The following is a 13,990-nucleotide window of genomic DNA, read 5'->3' on the forward strand; positions in this document are numbered from 1 at the left end:
ACATCCCATATTACCAGAGGTTATTTTAAAATGGTTCTGCTGTGAATATTCTGTTTTTGCACCACAAAACAGGACGCATAAAAACATATATAATTCATTTAATAATTGGTAATAGTAAACAGAATGTATACTTTTTATACAGTAAACACGGAGTATATATAATAAACACACACACACACACACACATTTTCAGAACCGCTTGTCCCGTACAGGGTCACGGGGAACCGGAGCCTACCCGGCAACACAGGGCGTAATAAACAGAATATTAAAAACGTAAGCAGTATTTAGCGCATACAGTGCAAAGGACTGGGGTGTCACACCTAAGGAAAGCAAGCGTTCCAACATAACTTTATTTTTTGTGAAAATGAAATACGGGGAAAGAAGACGTAGGCAGCGCGTGACGGCGGTTCCGCGTTTGCCATTGGCTGGAGGAATCGTCATTCAGGCGAAGAAATGACGTCAAACAGGAACAAGTCTGAGGAAGTGGACCGACCAGAATGGCGTCCCGCTATGAAGCAGGAAATACATTTCTGGCTTGTTAAAACTTCATTTTTTGAAAGTTTTGGTGGTGATATACTTAATAGCTTAGTTTAGAGACGACAGTGGAGATACAGGTAAGAGAGCTCTAAGTGCCCACCGAATTATAGAAAGGCGAGAGCAGCTGGGAAACATGTTACATCGACGTTAGTTGGCCGGGTGACTTCCCCACAGGCCTTGCTTGGCCGTCGACGTCAGTCTCAACATGAAATATCCGTTGCTGGAGCTCTCCCTGTTCCAGCAAAATGAAATTAACTTGAAACGTGGAAGGTGTTCTGGCTATATGCGTTTTCTGTCTGTTCGTGGAATCGTATCGTTCGGTAGGCTGGTGAATCATGTAGAGCCGCGCAGAAAGTCTCTTTTTCTCCTGCGTTTGCTCTGGGTGAATTAAAACTGGCAAAAGTCTCTGCACGTTTAAAGAGGAATTCCTGGTAAGCTAGTAGTAGTGATTGTGATACCCCGACATCATGTACTCTGAGGCCCTGCTTCTGTAGTTTTTTTTTTTGCTCTGACTTGAACAGAACTGTCATATTTTAGATTGATTGTATCTGACACATATACTACTACTCCGTATGTTGGTTTGTTTGCTTAATTTAGTTGTTCATGTCTGCAGATGACTTATCTGTTGGTGTTATGTCGTGTGACACTTTGCCAGTTATAAGACAAATTTACATTTATTTATTTAACAGATGCTTTTTTCTCCAAAGCGACTTCCAGTGAACTCTTATCTGTGTTACCAGCCCACACACCTTATTCACCAAGGTGACTTACACTGCTAGATGCTCTACTTAGGACGGGTCACTTATTCATACGTCAGTGGAACACACTTCCTCCGTCACTCACGCACCAATCTACCCGAACAGCATGTCTTTGGACAAATGTAGTATGACACACAGATGAAGGAAGTTGAGTAACTACAATGGAACTTCTTTGTTCATACATCTGAAACACTCATTTTTCAGTGTGGATATATGTGCCACAAACTGTGAAGGTGTTCAGCTATGTGATTAAGTGACCCAGTTTGCTGCAATAATGCAGACAGGGCAAGGATTTGTACTGTGTAGCATAACCCCACCATCCCCAGCCCCAAAAAAAGTTCTTTGTGGCTATATTTTTTTTTTTATTTATTTTTTTTTTTTAATATGAAACAAGATCTTATTGGATTACTTGTTACAGTGATATCCAGGGCTGGGATCTAGCAAATATATAAAATTTTAGGTTGTTGTATGAATTGCATAGAAAATATTTTATGTTTAAAAGCTTCCTATCAATAACTTATTAATGTGCATTTGTAGATTGCTCAGTTTCAGTCTGCTTGAAGTCTAATTTTTTTGAGATTCTCGGTGTACTCAAAAGTTTGAAGCGCATGCAAACACAGGGAAAACATGCAAAATCCACACAGACAGAGCCAGATTTGAACATGAGTATGAATGCATAACCCAGGTGTTGTGGCACCAGCACTCCCTGTTGTGCTACTGTGCCATTTTCTAAGGAAGTTTTGTCTTAAGATGTGGTTGTAATTCACTCCGGTGCTAACGCTGAAAGATAAAGTACACCCACCCTTGAAATGATGGTGTTAATTCCATGAAATCAGCCTGTTAGGTGAATTCCTCCTCTAAGGCACTTAAGTTTCCATTCCTGTTAAAGGGCAGGTGCTGACGGATCGGTTCATGAACAAAAGATTTTACCTAAGATTAATTAAATTCAACAGTTAAATGTGATGACACCAGTATATTTTATCATCTTTGTCACAAAAAGTTTTTCTATCTTTTTATATTACTTGTATTTATTTTGTATATTGATAGTTATATTTTCATTTATTCATTCATTTATTGTCAATAACGTCTGGTCCAGTAAGGGGGGTGCGGTGGTGTAGCGGGTTTGACCTGTGCCTGTTCTCTGGTGGGTCTGGGGTTCCTGGTGGACATTTTGATAGTCAGACACTGATCTCCTCCATAATAAATAACATCCATCCATCTTCCTCCGCTATCCGGGGCCGGGTCGCGGGGGCAGCAGTCCGAGCAGAGTCCTCCAGACTTCCCTCTCCCCGCACACCTCCTCCAGTTCCTCTGGGGGAACCCCAAGGCATTCCCAGGCCAGCTGGGAGACATAGTCTCTCCAACGTGTCCTGGGTCTGCCCCAAGGCCTCCTCCCAGTGGGACAAACCCGGAACACCTCCCCAGGGAGGCATCCGGAACAGATGCCCGAGCCACCTCAACTGGCTCCTCTCGATGCGGAGGAGCAGCGGCTCTACTCCGAGCTCCTCCCGGGTGACTGAGCTCCTCACCCTATCCCTAAGGGTGCGCCCAGCCACTCTGCGGAGGAAACTCATTTCTGCCGCTTGTATCCGCGATCTCATTCTTTCGGTCATGATCCAGAGTTCATGACCATAGGTGAGGGTAGGAACGTAGATCGACCGGTAAATTGAGAGCTTCGCCTTACGACTCAGCTCCCTCTTCACCACAACAGACCGGTACAATGATCGCATTACTGCGGACGCCACACCGATCCGTCCATCAACCTGCCGCTCCATTTTTCCCTCACTCGTGAACAAGACCCCGAGATACTTAAACTCCTCCACTTGAGGGAGCAACTCCCCCCTAACCCGGAGGGGACAATCCACCTTTTTCCGACTGAGAACCATGGCCTCGGATTTGGAGGTGCTGATTCTCATCCCCGCCGCTTCGCACTCGGCTGCAAACCTCCCCAGTGCACACTGCAAGTCTTGACTTGATGAAGCCAACAGGACCACATCGTCCACAAAAAGCAGAGACGAGATCTCGCGGCCACCAAAACAGACACCCTCCGTTCCCTGGCTGCGCCAAGAAATTCTGTCCGTGAAGATAATGAACAGAATCGGTGACAAAGGGCAGCCCTGGCGGAGTCCAACATGCACCGGGAACAGGTCTGACTTACTGCCGGCAATGCGAACCAAGCTCCTGCTCCGGTCATACAGGGAACGAACAGCCCGTAGCAGCGAGCCCCGAACCCCATAATCCCGAAGTACCTCCTACAGGATGCCACAAGGGACACGGTTGAATGCCTTCTCCAGGTCAACAAAACGCATATGGACTGGTTAGGCAAACTCCCATGAACCCTCCAGCACCCTAGTGAGGGTATAGAGCTGGTCCAGTGTTGCACGGCCAGGGCGAAAACCGCATTGCTCCTCCTGAATCCGAGGTTTGACTATCGGTCGGATTCTCCTTTCCAGTACCCTGGCATAGACTTTCCCAGGGAGGCTAAGGAGTGTGATCCCCCTGTAGTTGGAACACAATCTCCGGTCCCCCTTCTTAAAAAGAGGGACCACCACACCGGTGGCCACCTCTTGGGGCATAGGCCGTCAACAAGGGCTCTCCCTTGCCTTCCCTATTCTGACTCTGACGTCGACGTCTGTCCCACCCCGCTTGTCGATTATGCTGCCTAGGGAGGAGAAGCTGTCCACCTCTTCTAATGCTTCACCGTCAAGTGTGATTGGAGAGTCCTTGCCTGCATTGACCCTCAGTATCTTGCTCTTCCCTCTGTGGATGATGAGACTCACTCATGCTGAGTTCTCTGCCACAGTGCTGGTCTTCTCCTGCATTTGTTGGTGGGTATGTGAGAGAAGGGCGAGGTCATCTGCAAAATCCAAGTCATCCAACTGTTCCCAAGGTGTCCATTGGATCCCAAGTCGCTTCTCGACTGTGGAGGTCTTCATCACCCAGTCAGTCGCAAGCAGGAACAAAAATGGTGACAGGAGACATCCTTGTCTAACTCCTGTTCGCACCTGGAAAGCGCTAGTGAGCTGCTGACCATGCACCACCCTGCAGGTCATCCCGTCGTAGGAGTTCCTGATGATGTTGGTAAACTTATCTGGTATTCCGTAATGTCTCATCAGCTTCCACAGGGTGTCTCTGTCTACACTGTCAAAGGCTTTCTCATAGTCAATGAAGTTTATGTAGAGTGGTGAGTTCCATTCTATTGACTGCTCCAATATAATACGCAGTGTGTCTATTTGATCTGTGCAGGATCGCTCTTTCCGGAATCCTGCCTGCTGGTCTCGGAGCTGTTGGTCAACTGTGTCCTTCATTCTGTTGAGGAGGATCCTATTAAACACCTTGCCTGGAACCGACAAGAGTGTTATGCCTCTATAGTTGGAGCAGCTGCTGAGGTTGCCTTTCTTTGGTAGCTTGATGAGGTATCCCTCCTTCCATTCTGTTGGGACAAGTTCTTCCTCCCAGATTTTCTTGAAAAGGGGGTATAGCATCTCCACTATGGTTTCGATGTCAGCTTTCAATGCCTCTGCTAGAGTGTTGTCAGGTCCAGCTGCCTTGCCAATTTTCAGCAGTTTGATGGCCTTACGGATCTCCTCCCTGGTGGGCTCCCTGCAATCGATAGGCAGGTCTACAGCAGCTGGCTGGATGTCTGGTGGGTCCTGAGGGGCTGGTCTATTAAGTAGCTCTTCAAAGTGTTCTACCCATCTTTTCTTCTGTCCCTCATCTCCAGTGATGGTCCTTCCGTCCTTGTCCTTTACAGCCCTTTCTAGTTTGTTGAACTTTCCAGACAGCTTTTTTGTAGTGGTGTATAGATCTTTCATATTCCCTTGTCGAGCTGCTTCTTCAGCCTCAGTAGCCAGAGAGTCAAAGTATTTCTTTTTGTCAATCTTGATGATCCTCTTTGTACTTCTGTTGGCCTCACTGTATGCTTCCTGTGCTCTGGCTTTCTCGGCCCGTGTACGGCTGTTGTTAAGAGCTATCCTCTTTTCCTTCCTTTCCTGTATCTTCTTCATGGCCTCTACTGAGATCCACTCCTTGCGGCTGTGTTTCCTGGGGCCTAGTACTTCCTGGCATGTTGTTATCATTGCCTCCTTCACTGCCTTCCATTTCACGTCAATAGTCTCCTCATCCAGAAGCTCCTGCAGAGCCTGGAACTTGTTGGTGAGGGTTAGTCTGTATTCCTCTAACTTTGTCGTCTCCTTGAGAACGGCGGCGTTGTATCTCTGGCGCTGGTTTGTCTCTCCTGTCCATGTCCTCTTTAGCTTGAGCCTGAGGCGAGCCACAAGGAGGTGATGGTCTGAGGCAACATCTGCTCCTCGCTTGGCGTGTACGTCCTGCAGGGATCTCCGGAACCTCCTTGTGATGCATACATGGTCTATCTGGTTCTCTGTAGATAGATCCGGTGAAACCCAGGTTGCCTTATGAATCCTTCGATGAGGGAAGATGCTTCCGCCAATGACCAGGTTGCTTGTGGCACACAGGTTGACAAATCTTTCTCCATTGTCACTCATCTCACCTAGTCCTTGCTGCCCCATAATCTCCTCATAGCCCCTGTTGTCGCTGCCAATCTTGGCATTGAGGTCTCCCATGACAATGGTGACGTCTCTTCCTGGCAAACTCTGAATGACGATCTGCAGTCTGTCGTAGAATTCTTCCTTCTGCTCTTTATCGCTGTCATTAGTTGGGGCGTAGCACTGCACCACATTCATGTTAATCCTTCTCATCTTAGTTCTAAAGGTTGCTGTGATGATGCGTGGTCCATGGGCCTCCCATCCGGTGAGAGCTCCCTGGGCTGTCTTATTTAACATCAGAGCCACACCTTGGGTGTGGGGGGCGTTGTCTTCCTCGTGTCCCGAAAACAGCAGCATTTCTCCCGATGATAGCCTCTTCTGGCCTGAGCCAGTCCACCGTGACTCCCTGATTCCGAAGATGGCAAGTCTGTAGGCCCTCATTTCTGCGGCCTCCTGTGCCACCTTTCCAGCATCGCACATGGTCCTCACATTCCACGTCCCGATGTTAAGGGTGGCCTTGGTTGAAAAGATGGTGATCGGCTGAGCAGCTTCCAGATGCTTCTGGCTTTCACCACTCCGCCTCATAAGACTTCCAGTTGGAAGTCCATCTTCGCCCAAGGCCGAGATGTCTGAGACGTCTTGGGTACTTGTTGGCGTTTCTGTAGCGGTGTGGGTTTTTTACGGGATGGGGTCGCTAGCCCCATGCCCAACCCTCCTCCTTTATCCGGGCTTGGGACCGGCAGGGGACCCCGAAGGAATCCCTCGGTGGAGTTCGTAGTCAGAGTGAGTAACAGGAAACACGGGTCGAGTGTAGGCAGCAGTTGCTCGAAAAGAGGTTCCACATTCACGTCTCCTCGGCGTTCCTCTTTATCTTCGCTTCCATCAAGGAACAGCAGGTGTTGCCAATGTGCTGGCAGACGGAGACGAAACAGTTGTGAAAGTGTACAAACGGAGGAAGAACAAGATACTACATTCAGAAGGTAATTTTTGTACACATACACACACACACTTTGAATTGCCTGTTCTGGTAATAATCCTGAGTGTGACTGATACGTAGATGCATGTGCTCTGACTTTAGAACTGTTGGTACCCTGAAATGTGTCACCTAATGCTCCAGTTTTATTTTATTTTGTTGGTGTGTGTGTTGCATGTTTGGTTTTGCATTATTAATAAAGAATTCTGTACTGTCTCACCCTGTATCACTCACTGAACCAGGCACGCTCGGCATGCCACACCAAGGCAGTGAAAAACCTGAATGTAAGACATTTTAGTCTGTGACATTGTGTACAAAAAGAGTCGAGAATTATTTGTGCTTAATATGCAATTTCTATCACAGTTTAAACATCTAATGGTTTTTGGGCTGTGTTGCCCTATTGTACTGTACTCATTTACCCAGTAATGAACTTACTGTACCCACCATTGCTGTGTCTTATTGTTACACACAGTAATTAAGCGTAGCTGAAATACTCATGTGTTTTACTGATTGCAAGCAGTAAGAAGTGAAGCATTACTTAGTGTATAATATTGATGATAAAGTATCTTCAGGAATGGCTAGTGTTAAAAAGCAAAGCTCTTGTCCATCCGTCAGCTAAATCCTCTCATTTGTGTGGAAATGGAGAAAAGGGCTCTGCTGTGAAACAGTTACACAGATTTCTTCTCTTCATATTCTTATATGACACACAGTAATAACAGCTGTCCGTTTTTTAAGTTTTACCCTCTTCGGATGACACTGCAAAAACCACGGCTCCACAACAGCATGAAAAAAACAAACTGAAAGAGTTGAGAATTTAGCACATGGCCACCAGACTAATTACGGAATTATTATTATGACTGCAAAATATACCCTCTGTCAGAAGGTAGCTGTAGAGGTAGATGGTGCCGCGGATGGCCACCTCGGTGTGGAGTTCCATAGTTGTTGTACTGTTTTTGTTAGTTTGTCTTGTCTTTAGTTATACTTCTACAATCAGTTTTACCAGGGAAGAACTGCTGAACATTCGGCAGTACACACCACCCAATATTTTACCGGTTTTCGATTACTCTGTAATTTTGCTGGACATTCTAGTCAGAGGTGCAGCAGCGCTGCTAAAGCACTCCAAAACGCGCAAGCGTGGCAAGCAAGTCTGCTTCATCTTATATCGACCTACAGGCAGAAAATGAAATCAGCTAAACATAAGGATGGACTAACGAGGCAGAGCGGGACTTACAAGCCTGCTTCAAGTGCACTGATTGGAGTTTTTTTGAGGCTGCTGCTACCGATCTCTGTAACATCATGCATCAGTTTCTGTGAGGATTTGTGCATCCCTACCAGGACTCAGTGGGGGGTGTGGTGGTGCAGTGGGTTGGACCGGGTCCTGCTCTCCGGTGGGTCTGGGGTTCGAGTCCCGCTTGGGGTGCCTTGTGACGGACTGGCGTCCCGTCCTGGGTGTGTCCCCCTCCCCTTACGCCCTGCGTTGCCGGGTAGGCTCCGGTTCCCCGCGACCCGTATGGGACAAGCGGTTCTGAAAGTGTGTGTGCGTATACCAGGACTCATTTAACATACAACAATGGCAAACTGTGGTTCACTGCAAAACTCAGACAGCTTCATCAGGCCAAAGAAGATGCCTATAGGAATGGGGAAAAAGTCTTGTATAAACAGGCCAAAAACACACTGACAAAGGAGATGAGAGTGGCTAAGAGTAACTACTCTGAAAAGCTGAAAAAACTGTTTTCAGCCAACGATCCTGCATCAGTGTGGAAAGGCCTGAATGACATTACCAGTTACAAGACGCCATCCCCCAGCACTGTGTCGAATCAACAAGTGGCCAACAATTTGAATGAGTTTTATTGCAGGTTTGAAAAATCCTGTCTCACACCCCACACCCACTCTGACCTTCTCTCCATGCATCCATCAACATCTCCAGCAACCCCACTCTTCCCCCCTCCTGCACTTTGAGTCTGTGAAGAGGATGTGTGTCGGGTCTTCCGGAAACAGAAGACAAAGAAAGCACCAGGCCCAGGCAGTGTTTCACCAGCCTGTCTAAAAATCTGTGCTAACCAGCTGGCCCCTATCTTCACACAGATCTTCAACAGATCATTGGAGCTGTGCAAAGTTCCTTCCTGCTTCAAATGCTCCACCATCATCCCCATTCCAAAGAAACCCAAAATCATAGGATTTAATGACTACAGACTTGTTGCCTTAACGTCTGTGGTCATGAAGTCATTTGAAAGACTGGTGTTGGCCTACCTGAAGGACATTACTGGACCCTTGCTGGACCCCCTGCAGTTTGCGTATCGACCAAATAGGTCTGTGGATGATGCAGTCAACATGGGACTGCAGTACATCCTGCATCTGGACGAACCAGGGACTTATGTGAGGATCCTGTCTGTGGACTTCAACTTGGCCTTCAACACCATCATCCCAACCCTCCTCCTGTCCAAATTAATCCAGCCCTCTGTGCCTCTATCTGTCAGTGGATCACCACCTTTCTGAGAGACAGGCACCAGCTAGTAAGGCTGGGAAAATTTTCATCCAACACCCACATGATCAGCACCCCCCCAGGGATGTGTGCTCTCCCCAGTGCTCTTCTCCCTGTACACCAACAACTGCACCGCTAAAGACCCCTCTGTCAAGCTCCTGAAGTTTACAGATGACACCACACTCATCGGACACATCCGGGATGGTGACGAGTCTGCTTACAGACAGGAGGTTAAAGAGCTGGCTGTCTGGTTCAGTCACAACAACCTGGAGCTGAACACACTCAAAACCGTGAAAATGATTGTGGACTTTAGGAGGACCACCCCAGCATTATCCCCACTCACCATCATGAACAGCACTGTGGCAACAGTGGAGTCATTCAGGTTCCTGGGCACCACCACCTCACAGGACCTGAAGTGGGAGCTCCACACAGACTCCATTGTGAAGAAGGGCCAGCAGAGGTTGTACTTCCTTCGCCAGCTGAGGAAGTTCAACCTGCCATAGGAGTTGCTGATGTAATTCTACTCTGCAGTCATTGAGTCTGTCTTCTGCACTTCCATAACTGTCTGGTTCAGCTCGGCTATAAAATCAGACCTCACAAGATTGCAGCGGATAGTCCGGACTGCTGGAAGAATCATCGGCATACCCCCCCAGCTCTCCAAGAACTGCACTCGTCCAGAGTCAGTAAAAGGGCTAGCAAAATCATTCTAGACGCCTCACATCCAGGCCACTTCCTCTTCGAACCTTTGCCATCTGGCCGGCGCTACAGAGCACTGAGCACCAGGACAGCCAGGCAAAAGAAAAGTTTCTTTCCTCAGCCCATCTACCTCATGAACAGCTAAATCCCCCCCCTAGAGAGTAAACCAGTGCAATACACAATGCTATTTATATTTATAATGATATCTATTTATCACATCATATCTCTTACTCACATTCCCTTGCATTTGTATAGAACATACCTTTACTACATATGTCTAGTGACTATTTTTTGTATATTGTGTACTTTATATTTCTGTATATTTTTTAACCTTCATTTACATATTCTATCTTCTCATCTGTGTCTTGTCACTGTCATTCTATTTGTGCTGTGGAAGTTTCTGTCACCAAGACAGATTCCTTGTTTGTGTGAACATACTTGGTCAACGGTCAGTCTTCATCAAAATCAGAATCAGAATCAGAATGAGCTTTATTGCCATCACCTTCTTCATCTCACTGCACTGCAAGACAGGTGTTCCTCCAGCATGGCTCTGTGGGTGTGGGGCGCTCGCGCAGATGTGTGTTTCGGCGGCCCTGTGCACTTGTGTGCAGATGAGGTTGCGGCCGCAGGTGGCGAGACTCGTGCGCGAGCACAGCGAACATGACTGATGAATGTGTTCATGGGTTTTACACATATTTATATTTATACATCCTAAACTTTTGTGTCACTTTTCTATATGTGCTCATATACTGTATGTATTTGTATATTTTTCTGCCTCTGTTACTTTCGTCCTCTGTTTGTTCGCAAAACCAGCGATCATTTCACTCCACACCAGACTCCATAATTACTCGTTATGATTCATAAAGTCAAATTTATCATTTCCACACGTAGCAGTGAACTAGTGTTTCTCCCATGTGCTCATAAATGCCTCTTTGTGTTGAAGCTTGGAAGGAGGGACCCGTGTCGCTCGGATCCAGTCCGACCGGCACCACCTGGCCAAAGGAAAGAGCAGCTGCACCTCCTAGCGGTCTGTTCTTGCCTCTGCTGCCTACCTGTCCCGCATGACTACACTGCGCTGCAGCTAGAAACATTTCACCTAGGGGCACAGGTACACTGGTGTACACTGGTACACAGGTTATCCACCCCCCAAACTATACCAAATGTAATAAAGTTATTCAAAATTGATCAAATATACATATGGACACAATGGATATTTCTCAGTAAAACCATCTCTGCACCAAAACTCCAGTACAAGGAGCACAGACGGAGTTCCATCATCACTTCCATCAAGCGATCCTCCATAAATTCAGAACATAAAGTGTAAAGGATAACGACATCTTTGTCAGTGGCAACAAATGCACAACAAAAATTCCTGTACATCACACACACACACACATGCACGCCCAGCAGCTGTTACCATCCGATCAGTGACACACCAGTCTCGGATGAGCTGATGAGTCATTTATCGCATCTGTACACTGTTAACGATAAGTGCCCAAATTACCACACACAGCACAAAAATTTTACCATGGTTACAACCATGGTGTAACACATCACCACACACTTCTTACCCCCTGTCCCGCAGTATACTGTTTCACCGCAGAGTCAATCATCAGTCCCGGACTCTTAGCCGAGAAGGTAGGCAAAAGTATCATCTGGGGGGCTGTCTCTGTCCTCGAAGAAAACACGTCCAAGGGTGGCTCAGGCCACACGTCCCCTCTGAGACAGGATGCAGATGCATGTCACACAGCTTCCTGTCCCATCTGCATCTCCAGATTGTCCTGTACGTCGGTATAAGAACCTCCCAGATGGACAGATTGGTTCAGAAAGTTTCTCGCCACTTTTGCAGAAACAAAAAGGTCAGGAACATGAACTGTCAGTACCCCGTAGTTCCCCGACCACGATCCCATCACATCACAGGGCGACAACTCGCGTTTCTAGCATTTTCTTCACACTTCTTTACTATTCGCCAACAATGGCCTTTGTCGGTAGAAGTCACGTTAAAAAGGCTTCTGACCCTTTCCTTGGAGTACAAAGTACCTTCTCAGGAATCCTGGGACAACTTCCTGAGCAGAGGAAACCTGCTGTGGGAAACATCAGATGTCCTGAAGGTTTCTCCATCTGAGCTCCACCAGGTTCATTGGTACACTAGTATACAGCTGCATGTACACACACACATTAGCTGAAGCCGCTTGTCCCGAGCAAGGTCGTGGCGAGCTGGAGCCTAATCCTGAAACCCAAGGCGTAAGGCTGGGGGTGGAGGGCACACCCCTCCATCACAAGGCACCCCAAGCAGGACGTGAACTCCAGACCCAGTAGAGAGTAGGACCCGGTCAAACCCCCTGCACCACTCCACCCCCCCTTGTTCAGAAGTCAGTGTGCATAAAATGTATGTATTTGTAAATATATTAAAGTGTAAATGAACTGAATTTCTTAGACCATGGAAAGTGTTCAGATATTTTACTGGAACACAAACAGAAATATTGTCAACACTGAAATCAACACCTAATGAGTTCATATACTAATTCAGTGCAGCTTCATACAGTATATTTCAGCTTAAATGACTAAAAGATTCAGTTCAGTTCAATTTATTTTTATAGAGCGCTCTTCTCATGCAGCGACACAGGGCGCTTTAACACAGACACAAGACAAGAAAAAGATACAAACAAAGAAGACAGTCGACTAATGGCTACCATAATAAAGTACTTTTATAGAGCGATAAGTGTGCCTACTGGCCACCGGGGAAAGGAACAAAAACTCCCAGCTGAAAGTTGAGGGAGAAAAGAAACCTCTGGGGGGTCCACGGGCTAGTGGTTGCCCACCCCTCCTGGGCATTCTAGAAAGTAACAATTTGTAAGCCAGTGTGTAACAAGTAATAATGATAATGTTGGTAAATGGCATCTTGGATCCCCAGTTCAGTAGATGGACATCATCCTCAGTCAGCACGGGATTCGTCTGTCACCACTGGCTGGCCTCCTCAGGTCTTATGTAGCGAGGTAGTGCTCAACAAGAAGGTAGAACAGAGTTAGTAATATGTTATTTAAATTTAATATGCATTTTTATAAAGGTGATAAAATAAATAACCAAGGCAGGTTGAATTACATTACGAGGTGGAATGCCTGAGTGAACATATAATCTTAAGTCAGGATTTGAAAACAGAAACAGACAGGGCATTTCTGACAGTAACTGGTAGACTATTCCACAGTTTAGGTGCTGTATAACTAAAGGCGCGACCTCCTGCTGAGGTCTTATTGATCACAGGTACTTTAAGGTAACCTGCATCTAATGAACGGAGATATCGTCCTGGGATATAAATATTAATGATCTCACAAAGGTAAGCCAGAGCAATGCCTTATAGGTCAAAAGTAGGATTTTATAATCAAGTCTATAAGAGACCGGGAGCCAATGCAAGGATTTAAGTACCAGCGTTATATAGTCGTACTCCCTAGTTCTAGTAACAATTCTCGCAGCGGCATTTTGTACGAACTGTAGCCTGGGTACAGTCTGGTACGGACAACCTGACAATAAAGCATTACAGTAATCCAGCCTGCTGGAAACAAAAGCATGAACCAGTTTCTCAGAATCCCGTCTATATAGGAAACGCCGCAATTTAGCTATGTTTCTTAACTGAAGGAAGCATGACTTGGTCAAAGCATTTACATGCGATACAAATGACAGCTTTCCATCCAGCAGGACACCCAAATCCTTGATACAATCCGTACGCTTGAAGGTAATAGCACACACACACACACACACACATTTTCAGAACCGCTTGTCCCTTACGGGGTCACGGGGAACCGGAGCCTACCCGGCAACACAGGGCGTAAGGCCGGAGGAGGAAGGGGACACACCCGGGACGGGACGCCAGTCCGCCGCAAGGTACCCCAAGCGGGACTTGAACCCCAGACCCACCGGAGAGCAGGACTGCGGTCCAACCCACTGCGCCACTGCACCCCCCTTCTGAAGGTAATAGCGTTTGTTGTAAAGATTGGTGTGATTATGTCGCGAGTTTTAGCATCTCCACCCACCACAAGTACCT

General features: G+C 46.9%; 1 long non-coding RNA gene across 1 annotated transcript; it reads left to right on the top strand.

Annotated features, from left to right (window-relative positions):
- The first annotated feature begins 492 nt into the window (after positions 1-492).
- On the top strand, positions 493-8,729 carry LOC114910529 (uncharacterized). Its single transcript, XR_003797683.1, has 3 exons — positions 493-614; positions 6,688-6,780; positions 8,701-8,729. It is a non-coding gene; the product is annotated as an uncharacterized LOC114910529 (long non-coding RNA).
- The last annotated feature ends 5,261 nt before the right edge of the window (positions 8,730-13,990 follow it).

Source organism: Scleropages formosus, chromosome 5, assembly GCF_900964775.1.
Source record: "Scleropages formosus chromosome 5, fSclFor1.1, whole genome shotgun sequence".
NCBI lineage: Eukaryota > Metazoa > Chordata > Actinopteri > Osteoglossiformes > Osteoglossidae > Scleropages > Scleropages formosus.